General features: G+C 28.0%; 1 non-coding gene across 1 annotated transcript; it reads left to right on the top strand.

Moving 5' to 3' along the window:
* The first annotated feature begins 10,852 nt into the window (after window positions 1–10,852).
* LOC148787336 (5S ribosomal RNA) lies at window positions 10,853–10,971 on the top strand. The gene has a single exon (XR_016067093.1). It is a non-coding gene; the product is annotated as a 5S ribosomal RNA (ribosomal RNA).
* Window positions 10,972–13,101: the final 2,130 nt, after the last annotated feature.

Here is a 13,101-nt window from a genome sequence, read left to right as displayed (position 1 = left end):
TGAAGTAAAATTTTCCTTATGACAGGGGCAAAATGGTAATTTCACAGAGTATGAAGTTTAAAAGATAGAGAAAGGTAAAATAATACGAGAAATAAAGCATAATGACCTCAAACTTGGTTGAAATTGTATGCATGAGACTTGAGCTATAAAAGTCTTCATGATCTCATTTTTGGTAAGTGTAATTTACGGATTTTAGGTCAAAAATTGAGAGAAGAGGGATTAGGTGAAAGAGCTCTCACCCTCCTTACCAACTTCTTCCTTTTACAAGTTAAACCCCTTTCCTTTTATCATCAACAACTTAACCCCACCTATAGATATATGTCTGTATCAAAACTTACACTTAATTTCCATCAACAATTCTGCTTCTAAATTCGAGGTTATGAATTCAAATTTTATTAAATACGGGTATTTATTTTATTTTGTATCAGTTTATTGTACTATGTGTTTATTTACCATAGTATGATGGAGGGAACAAATTAATATATTAAAATAATAATTAATATTTTAAATTTTAAAATTATTTTTTCACATAAATTCGATTGTGCAGTATATATTACTTAGTAATATATAATTGACTATAATTATTATTAAAATAGAAAAATATTTAGACATTCACTGAATTTGAAGTCATGCACATCGTTATAGAAAATTTTTAGTCCAAAGTGCGGGACTTGATTGAACTTGGAGTTTATCAAAATTTGCAGTGAATTTGAGAGTTGAGACTGTCTATAAACTTTGCACTTGAGTTCACATATTAATTTATTAATGAGGATGTAGTAGTATTATATATACGACGAGGTAGTGTTCTTAGCTTCGACTTTAGTATTAGGTTCAATGTTTGCCATTCCCACACCTTCTTTTTTAGCCTCACTCTTTACGTCATCACATTAATGTTTTTTCACCTACGAAATAACTATCCAATTTACACGACTATTTATCCCATCACTTAATGTGAATATATTGATTATCAATTTATTAATATTTGATGTAAATTATAAAATTTATCAAAATAAAAAAGGAATAGAGATAAGATAGATCGCTTATTTAGTTATCTATTACGATGAATAAATACTCTAAGAAATGATTTTGTACAAAATTAAAAGATGCGGCTTGCGACTCGATTGGTGCCCGTTGCGCGAGGTATTGTCCTCTCTGGTTCCATATAAACTTCACGGTTTTGTCCTGAAAAGGTGCCTCGCTATAGAAACGATTCCCGTAAAAAATCATCTCTAGTGAGGCGCCTTTTCAGGACAAAATTATGAGGCCCATACGAAATTAGTGCAAACGATATCTCACCCAACGAGACACCGATTAAATTGCATACCGCATCACTGATTAATTAAATCCATCGGGGACACATACTAGTACTACTTAATTACAAATACGTGCCGAATATGTATGTTGTAGGGGTGAAAAGATAAGAGAAGGAAAGAAAATATGGTCCCGAAACTTAATATTTGAAATGTTTGATGACGAAAACGTCTTAACATTTTGCAAAATTTGCGAATTGAAGTTCCACTACAAAAAATTATAACATTAACCACAGATAATTATCAGAATTAATAATACATAGTCGTAATAAATAATTATTAATTACAGTAATACAATAATTATTGACGGTGATTTTTGCAAGGATATTTAAAATATAATCATGGCAAATATTTTTACTATAACTCTTAGTTATAGCAAATAATTTTTTCATAACAAAAAATTTAATTTTTTCCATCAATTTTATTACACGGTAGTTAATACTAAATATTTATTATAGATGTCGGAAGCAATAGTAATTATTTTTTTTAGTGTTTAAAAATGAAAGAAAATCTAGTAATTATCTCATTTTTTTAATATCTGATCAATATCTATTATTAAAATAGAACGACGTCTACTATTAAAATAAAACAATATTTTTATATATTAATGGAATTTAAATTCATGATTTTAAATTTATAGGCCTCAATTTGTGAATTAAACTAGATCCAATGAGAATCAACAGAAGAGATATTTTCAATTTAAAAAAAAAAGTAGAAAATTGCATGTTACCTATGGGGTTGCCGACACATAGATATGCAATTTATTCCAAAATTAAAGGGACCAACTCACAGCTGAATGTCCCTTCATCTCACTACACTACACTACACATCTTTCATTTCTCATATGACTTTCTTCATGAATACTCCATCCTCTTTTTTTTTTTTTTCTTATTTATTGGGGCACGAATTTTTTAGATAATATACAATTAAAAATAAATATATATTACAAATAATGGTTGAAAGTTAGTACGGTCAATAGAATAAAATTAACAAATAATTTCAATATTACCATTAATTACATATTTAATGACAAAAAATTTTATTTTTTAAATAATAAATTTTATAGGGACATTTGACTGGCCGACGCAATAGCCCATGTGGGGAAGTCATTGATTCACATCATATCCAAGAACAATCAACCTGACATGACAATATATAATTTCTGTTAAATAAACCCTCTATATATAATGAGGCTTCCATTATATAGTTACACATTTATGGCACTCAAATCTAACTCTTCGATTTTGATTCAATTTTTTAGTGAACTGTAATTTAAGTATTTGAAGATTTTTAATTACATATATTACAAGTTCCATGTACGTGCTGCAGGCTAATTCAATATTTTCGAATCGAGGAACGTTGTGGGCCCCACCTCTCTGGATAGATAAGAGCAACAGGACAAGGTGAGATGGATACACCATCCACGACCTTGACCCGAACTCGAATCACAAAGATAAGACCATGTTTATATAATTATAAAAAAAATGACGAACATTAATTGCGATACACATGTCCATGCATGGTTCGATTTTGGGGAAACATATAATTTTTACTTTTATTGTTTTCTCCATCTGCATAAGCAATCAATGGTGCTATTAATTTTTTCCGACATAAATGTTTGCAACTTTCCAAAATATGCTTGTGAATGCGCCACCCTAACTGGATCATATCAAATGCAAATTAATGTTTTAAAATTCGGAACGATTGATCGGATTGATTGAATTGTAAATCAGATCATAAAATGATCTGATCCAATTTATAAAATTGGATTAGTTTCAAAACCATTTTATTTTGTAAAAATTGCTCGAACCACTGGTTGAACTGGTGGTTCGACTGGCTTGGTCCTAAATCAAGTGAATCGGATGATTTATTAATTTTTCAAAAATTTTAAAGAGTGATACATTTTATAATTGAACCGTGATACTTCATATGAAATATCAATAAACCAACACCTGTGTTATAATAATTATTTGAATTAATTTTAATAAATGAACAAACTCATCAAGCCCATAATTTCTAATTTCATCTTTACCTCGTCTAATTACCTAAGTTGCTACTTAAATTCATAATTAATATTATGAGACTTATATATTATTTTAAGAATAGAGGATGCTAACTGTGTATTGACGATAAAATTTAGTTATAACTTAATTATACTGATAAATAGTTCGTTATTTTTTAATATACTCAATTCTTTTATTTTATTTTTTTTACCTAAAATATTTTAGTCATCCTCTCAGATACCACGGCTAGCAACCATCGCATGATCATGGTCATTGACTATTTGCTACGGCTATTTATTATTAACCATGACAATTAGCCACAATTAAATATTGCATTTTTTATAATGTATTAAGAGATTCACCGAGTCTCATTGACGATTATAACTTTAGTTAGGATTATGAAAATATTATTTTTTTTAACCCGTTGAATTAATTATTACATTTGGATGGAATAATTCAGATTAAGAATTTGAAATCACATTACACTAAAAAAATTTTCAATCCATTAATATGTTAGAGAACATATTTCGGAAGAAGAATTGAAAATTTTGAAATCTTTTCTAATATAAAATTTATCAAAACACAACTCCGAGAAATTGTCATCAATATTAAGGATTTAAAATTTTATTCGTAACTTCAAATTCATCAATCCAAATTTACAAACTCGAGAGTAGATTGTTATATGCTAAAATATAGTAGCCACGGGATAGAACAAACATTATGCTTCTCAAACTAATGAGACAAATTCTCACCAGAAAAAATATGACTTTTTGTTATAATTTATTACTATGATTAAAAGAAAAAATTATGACGAATATATACTAATTAACATTGAATCGCAACGACTATTAATTGTTATTTCTATGACTGCAACAAAAAATATTAGGTAGAACTAAAATTGTAGAAAATATTTTGGCGACTAAGTAAACCTATGACGAATGTTGATTAATTGAGATCAAAATTTAAACTTTTGGCCTCGATTTTATTTGACTACGATAGATAATATTGATTTAGTATGATTTTTTAAGTGTAATAATTGATAGGGTAGGAAAAAATCTATTTTTTTTTTTTTATGTTTTTACATTTTCTATCATAAACTTAATTTCCAAATTTCATGATGCAAGTGATATCCCCACCATATAATTTTTAATATATATTTATATGTTTTTATATATATGCACATGAGGGTCACATGTATTAATATTTAATTACTCCGACGTTGTCGGTTACTATCAACTGTAAACATTGTCTAGAAACCATAACATAGAATTTGGAATTAGACTGAAAAATTTGCCAAAAGTTCATTACAAAAGAATAAAATATTAACAATTAAAAAAATAAATTATGATATTAAAATTACCATTAATTTTATAATAATTGCGTAGTTTCGTAGTTATGATTATTATACAGAAGTTATCACCGATAAAAAAAAATTATGTATAAGATTGTAATTAAAAGTACAGTCACGATAAATATAATTGTCATTGTCATCATAAATGTATCATTAATTTATCAATAGAAAAAAATCTATTTTTTTATCATGATTAATCATCATAGCTAAAAATAAAAAATTGTAGACAATACTATTAATTGATCACGGCTATGCAGGCGGACCAAAATATATATGCCACAATGAAAAATTATGGTAAATATTTTAACCACAGCTAAAATTATAGCGAATGTTGATCAATCATAATTAAATTTAGATTTTCACATTGGCTCTGTATGATTGTGGTAAATAGTACTTATTTATCGTAATTTTTAAGCCATAATTACTTATAATATATGAAATAATCCATTTTTTATAGTGTATCAACAATGACAATTTTATTTGTTAGAAATTATATTATTATGATAAATTAAAAAATTAACTTTATATATATATATATATATTTATTTATGTAATAATAAGTTTAACATTGTCAGTTAATATTTTATATAAATATTAATTTTGGCAACATTTAGAAATAGGATGAGTGTATTGGTCCAGGGACATCTCAGTCACTCATCAGTGCCTGAGGTAGTGATAGTGATGCGACTTGCATGTTGCCAACTCTCCAGATCCGTCAAACCAGACCCACAAATTCCTATCTCTTCATCCTGAAATCTCAGCCATTTGTTGGGGAATAATTGAGTTCGCGTGAGATGCATGGGAATATATATATATAATCGCTCGTGAGGGAAATGGAAATACACATAACATGGAAATAAATAAATTCAATTTTATATATTTGTTTCAGAAATGTGTTGATTTTTTTTATTAATGAGAAAAAAAAATGCAATCGAAGTTATACTTAGTTATTATTCATCTATATATAATTGGTATATAGTTAATTAACTTATATATATATATGGGAAACATGTAATTTATCCCCTATGATATGACAAGATGAGCAAAAATCTCTTTTGAAAAAAGAAATAGTAAATTACCTTCTTGCGTTTAGAAAATTGAAGCAAATTACCCCCTATCAAAGGTATAGATAGGAGGATAATTTGTTTCATTTTTCAAAACATATGAGATAATTTACTATTTTATTTTTTATCGAGAGCATTTATTTACAGGGAGTAAATTGTATTTAACCCATATATATATATATATACACGCATATGCACTCACAGAAATTTAGTAAATGAGCATTAAAAATGAGCATACTTAAATTACATAAATAATAAATAGAACAGTGAGGTACTAAATGATCTCTTACACACATTTTTTTTTATTTATTCCACAACGTTAGAAGAAAATTAATATTTAATTATAATTAATTATTATGATTAAAAATAAATAATAGTTATTAACTATGACCACATAATGATTGTTGGCTGCAACTTTTGAAGCATAGTTAAAACATTTGCAAGATTAAGAATATTTTTTATTTAATTATGGTTAATAATAGTTATTTATTTTGAGTTTTAATGGATAATTATTAAAAATATTTTTTTCTAGTGTAAACATGGGTTAATTACATTATAATCTCTTTCCTACTTTTTTTTTTTTAATTATTTACTGATCGTTTTTGATGCATTGGGAACATCCGTAACTTGAATACCTGAAGTCACTTTATAATAACAAGATCCTGAATTATTGCCATATTAATTTCGAGGAGTACATGTAATTAGCTCCCCCCATTACAAAAATAATATAATAATCTAAACAAATTATTTACATGTAATCTAGTTTAAGACTTAAATGCATAATATATATTCTTTCTAAAAATACTAATAAGTAAAACATTTTCGTCAGAAAATAAAAAATAACTTGAAATACTTAATAATCAATGCAAGCATTGCTCCATAAATACTAGTTACGGGGATAATTATGTTTACACCTCATGATGTATATATGGTCTATTTACATAAATGATTCATATATGTTGCTTAATTACATAAATCACCTATGACAATTAAAAAATAGGAGTAATTTCTGTAATAGTATTTACGTTTTTATGTATAATTTATACTTTTAAACTGTTTAAATTAAACGTATTTAAGTAAGAAGGTATAAATTTTCTCCCTACCTATTTTTGTAGTTTATTGTAAAATTCTACATATTGAGATTTTTTTCTGGAATGGCCAACTTCAACTTTTTTCTATCTTTTACTTTTATTTATAAATAATTTGAACTTTTATTACAATTAAAATTTATAATTTATTTTCATCATAAAAGTAGAAGTTATTACAAGTATTTTCTATGTTTAACACCACTCAACTACGTGGCACCAACTATTATTATATATACACTAGTCATTATGGCATGTTGTTTCTACGAGCATATAATAATTAATTTTTTGCAATTTCAAATGATGATTATAAATAAGAGTAAGTATAGAAATCAATATATTACATTAAAAAAAATTAAAAATTGATTGATCATTTTATATAAAATTTGAAAGTTGAATAAATTAGTCATCTATCGGTTGAAGGGTATTTTTGACTTTACAAAGAAATGATGCAGCAGTGTCATTAACCGTTAATTGTGAGTATGGAAGGTCTTTTTTGATACTAACTGTTGTGACACGCTGTACCTACGTGCATATAATAATTTTTTTTTACGCTTTAAAATATATTATAAATGAAAGCAAAATATTTAAATAAATACATTACATTAAAAAAATAAAAGAGAAGAAAACTAATTTATTAGTTAAAGTTTAATTTAAAAAATTGAATAAGTTAGTTATCTTATTAGTTGAAGGCTATTTTTGACTTTACAAAAAGAATTAGTGCGAGCAGTATCATTAACCGCCATTTATGAATATGAAATGAAGCTCCTTCCCTTTTTATATTAGTATAAATCAGTATAGATTATGATGAGTTGAGACAAACACATCAATTAAAGACGAGTAACCACCGGATCACCCATCTTTTTCTTTAGTTTGAGCCAAAAAAGATGCACATTTAATTAAAATTACAAAAAAGTTACATGACTGGATGACATAAAAGCCCACCACTCTAAAGTGTGTGAAATGATGTCAAAAGAAAAATATTTCTTAATTTATTTAAGGGGGCATTTGAATTGATGAATTTAGATTGGAAGTAACTATTTGGTGAAAAAAATTTAAATGATTTCGTTTAAAATTTATCAATATTCAATAAAATATAATTTAAAATTAAAATAAAAGAATTTAAATATAAAATTATCTAAACAATTTGTTATTAATAATTTAAAAGTCACAGTTTAAATTCTCCATTCAGAATGCAATCTAAAAAGAAAAAAGATTGTGTAAGAATCTTTAAATTTACATGTGAAAAATGAGATGAAGAATGGATTGGTGGTTGATTCTGTAATGCACCAATTCATAGTGCAGTGTGTGTAATGGATAATTGAGAAGATAACATAATACCTCAAACTTAATAAATACTTTTAAATATTTAAAGTAGGTAGCTAGTGGCTTCTTTACCTACCACAATAATTATTATTTTATGAAAATATTAGGCCGTTTGGGCCCTCTAAATTCCAAAACCTAAATACGATATGAGAGAGAGACAAGTCTGAATCCCCTCCATCAATTTAATTTTGGACTCAAATCAATTTAATTTAAAAATAAAAACAATTTCAACTTAGAAAATTAATAAAGATTTATTAGCTATAGCTGTAATTAAAGGTAAAAACTAAATAGATGCATATGAAGTTGAATATTATTTACCAAAGTCCGTGTCCAAGAGAAAAGATTATAATCTTAGTACCATCATAAAGTGGTAATAATGATGTCATTGTAATTAGTTTAATTGACCATCACAGTGTATCTAAGGACACAGAAATAAATAAATATGTATATATATATATATATGAGGTATTGGAGTCCAGGTTGATTGAATGTCATGAATCTTGTCGTTCAAGTTATACAATTCTGAATTGGCTCAACTCACCCCCCACTACATAGCTTTATTAATATTGGTTAAAAGTGATCGTCACTTCTTGTCTTGTGATTGTGACACCGCTTCCAAGGGGCATGGAGTCTGCCTTTTCTGTATACTATGCAATGTAGACTGAAATGGGACTCATTTTTCCTTATGCCAACTATTATTCATTTTGGAAGATTTATAATATAGTTTATTTTTAAATATACGTCTCTCTAAGAAAATAAAATAAAATGCGATAACTTTTAAGTCTTAAAAGTATTTTATAAAATATTTGAATTTATAATATGTTTTAAATAACTCTAACAAAACACCTCTACACCTAATATTTAAATTCTATAAAATAGATCCAAGCATAATGAAAAAGATTATCCACATATATTATTCGAATAATTATTATAACAAGATATATATGGGCTGGGCCTAAGTTGATTTCAGTGTAATAGAGACCTGCCGTCCCAGTCCAATCCCACTTTAGACATTGATGGGCCTATAAATTGTAACCCAAGCCCACTCAGTAGTGTTGTACGATATTAAAATCAATTATAAAAAATATTATTTATTTTAAGTTACAGAACTAAAATTACAATTTGATACTCTAAAAAAAATATTCATTTGACCATTAAATTCTTTGACAGGGAACAGTTGCATTTAACCCTCGATTTAATATTTGACGTTTTTCAAAATTCAAATGCTGAAAACCAGCTAAAAAATATACCAACTGCTTTCTAATCAATTCACAATAAATGTGTGCATATATACACCAACTGCTTTCTAGCTAACTTCTCAACAAAAATTCACCTGTAAATGATCTACGGTTTTTATACTATTATAGGTATTCTATTTTAATTAAATAAAAATAGTAAAGTGCAATTATTCTCTTCACCAAAGGACGACGACTCATCTCATACTATAAAGCTCATAATAAGTAACATGGGAAGCAATTTTATTTGGTAGTTTGAGAATTTAAATTCATAATAATAAATTCATTTCGCTTGCTTTGTTGATGAATTTTTACATTCTAACAATTAATTAGAGCAACTTTTTTTAATCTATGCGCATTTTTGCAGTAATGATCGACCATTCAAATGGGTCCATCCACTTTCTATGAATTTTGGCATTTTGCTATGATTCTTGCATGATAGTTAAAAGAGTTTTGTTGTTGTGGTGGTGCAAACACAAGTTTAATTAATCGCAAGAACAAGAACTATAACATAGTAACATAGATATAGATGATCTAGTACAGTGACTTAATCAACCTTAACATGCACCCCAAAATGTCAAGCCAATAGTCAACCTTATTAACTAGACCCCATTTCCTTATCATGGGGAGGCACCAACACCACCGCTGGATCCACCAGAGTTACCGGGCTGGAGTGGAGCACATCGGACCCCAGGGAACGAGCAAAAGCTGGACGTCGACGACCCGGAACCCATACTGGGGTTGGGTAACGACCCACCCAACCCTGTACCCGGAAACGAGCCACCTAACCCTGAACCCGGAAACGAGCCACCCAAACCCGGGAAGGGGGCTGGAAAAGTTCCTCCAAAACTGCCAAAGGTCTGAGGCTGATCCACCACCTCATGATCATCATTTGCGTTGAGAGCTCTTCCTCCTTTGACATCCATTGATAGCACACCAAGAAGCAGTGTGAGGATGAGAAGCACCTTAGCAAAACCCTCCATCTTCAAATGATCTCTTTCTCTCAGCAGCTGGGAATATATGTGTTTGTAGGGTTTGCATGAAGGGATGGAACAGACCCTTTTTATACAGAAGAATTGATATGTGTTGGTGATGGTGCATGTCAGCTTAAAGGAGAGGTATAGGGCTACTGGCAGAGGTAGATGCATTGGAGTTAATGCAACTACTAATATTTATAATCATTTATTGTCCCCTCTATGTTGATTTTCTGATGCAATTTAATTAGTGGTTGGTGCAAACAATTCATTAGGAGAAACGTGTCGGATACTAAATTATGAAAATTATTTTGTGCAGTACTAAAATTGCTATTCTTTAAGTTACATGACTAAAATTATATATATATATTTTTTTATAGCTGAAATTTAAGTGAAATTATGTTAGTAAAAGAGAAAAAAGAAAAGGTCTATCTTAGGAAATAAAATCTCATCTTGAAATGTTGGAGGAAGGAAATCGGAACAATAAATTCTATGTTGATGATAGGGTGCAATCATACCAGCACTAATGCATCGGATCCCATCAGAACTCCGAAGTTAAGCGTGCTTGGGCGAGAGTAGTACTAGAATGGGTGACCCCCTGGGAAGTTCTCGTGTTGCACCCCTTTTAAAAAAAAAAAAAAAATCTATGTTGATGATAGTTTTGTTTTTCACCATTGATCATTTCGTTTGTACATTTTGCAATTATGAATCTCACCTAACGTGAGATGAGATGAGAGCGCTGGAGGCCTTTACTCCACACTGCATGCCTGTGTAAAATTTTTGTCATTTTATTTTAGTTTCGAATGTTAAACAATTATTTTATTGAAACATTTAAACTGATAAAGAGAAAAATTATTTAATATCAACTGTAATTATAAGATTTTGCATAATCCCCAAGTATTTGTTGAAATTATGTCATTTTTGTATGGAATTATCAATTTTGCTCTTATTATATTTTCTTTTAAAATAAAAAATTATGAAAAAGATTGAGCAATGTGGATGAAAAATTGTTAAAAAGAAAAAAGCCAAAATCATAATTTATAGTCACAAGGGTATTTTGGTTAATTCAAGACAAATTATGGATGGAAATATAATAGAGATCAGAGTAATTATTAGATGATAGGGGTATTGATAAATTTTCGAACAACGACGAAGATATGGGTACTTATGATTATATCAAGCTTAAAAAAGCTCGTTATAATTTATCATATTACTATGTTACAGTAATACCATCACCTCACATGTAAACCCTAATCAACATGTGTAAGGTGTAACCTTTCTTTTATAAATGGTGACAATGAGAATTGAACCATGGCCTCTTGTTCTCTAAAATCATATCAAAAGAACATCTTATTGAAAATTTAATTTTTTAAAAAAAATTATTTAATATTAATATCTCAACAGATCATTGATGCCGCTTTTTTTTATTATTATTATTAAAATTATAAACTATTATTAATTAAAATAATTTAATTACGATCATTTCTATCAAATATCATTACATTATAAAAACAATTACGATAATCATAACATAATCAATTAATTGATGCATCTTCAAAAGTTTCTTTAATTGGAGGATGCTTTTGAACCTCCGTAGCTGTCCGCTGCGACTTCAAAGGAAAAACGTTAATAAAGAGTAGCTCAGTAAGTTATTATTACCCATGACCATGAGTTAATTTAAAAGGAAGAATTCAAATTTGTAATTTATTTTTCAATAATAGCACCACCATGAAATTAAATAATTATCAAATGTCATTGATTGTTTAACAACTCTTTCGTTAAGTTGACCATTCATTTATGTAGCATTTGACTAAAATTTTATATTACGTAAATTATACGTACAGTACAGTCTTTTTGTAAATTATAAATTTTGCTCTTACAAAACAGGTAAATTTTTCATGTCAACGACAATTTTAATATAGTTATTTAATTTTTTATCACTACTAATCTATTTATTTATTTTGATAGTGCATGCAGTTGTTTAACACTTTTAGAGAAGTATGACAATAGTAGCTGTTGGATTATAATTACCCCCTAAGTTCTGTATTTTGATAAATTCTTTACTTTTTTCACAATTCTTGTTTTTGCAGCTTACTTTGTACGTCGGGCCATCCCTTTTGTATACATTTTTGCTTTATCCTAAAGGAAAATTGAATATTGCATCCCAACTTAAATATTTGCACTAATACTAAAACAATCTATTTTAAGTTGTGTTTATAAATGCTGAAAATAAGTATCTTTTTTTAAAATAAATTGAGAAAATTGTTTTTTTGTTTTATAAATTTATTTTTGAAATGACTTAAAATAAAATTGCTTAAAATTTAGATAATTAAAAAAAATCAATACAAGAAACGAGAAAAATCATATATATTAACTCTAGCGCCCCGTCCAATTTCGTTGATTATACAGATTTTGATCCATTATCTTATAAAATAATTTATTTGGCTAGTGCGTACCCAACCAATGATAAATTAAAGTCCTAGTATGGCCAACGTGGTATGTGATTATATTTCCTACGCTCTATGTGAAATATACTATCTCACTTGTTATATACGGCAATTTAAATATGTTTAGATTGAGAGGAAAAAAAAAACTTATTCTTCACTAGGAGACAAAAATTATTAAACAAGTAGGGTATCGCATTAGTTAGGATGTCCAACCAAACGCAGAATAACACAACATGTGATTACATATCATGCATAATCTCATTACGGAGTGATTCGTAGGGAATGATTCGTAAAAACTTGATCTAT

The sequence above is a fragment of the Sesamum indicum genome, linkage group LG8 (genome assembly GCF_026168435.1).
Source record: "Sesamum indicum cultivar Baizhima isolate 11 linkage group LG8, ASM2616843v1, whole genome shotgun sequence".
In the NCBI taxonomy this organism is placed as follows: Eukaryota; Viridiplantae; Streptophyta; class Magnoliopsida; order Lamiales; family Pedaliaceae; genus Sesamum; species Sesamum indicum.
This window is presented reverse-complemented; position numbering and strand designations above follow the sequence as displayed.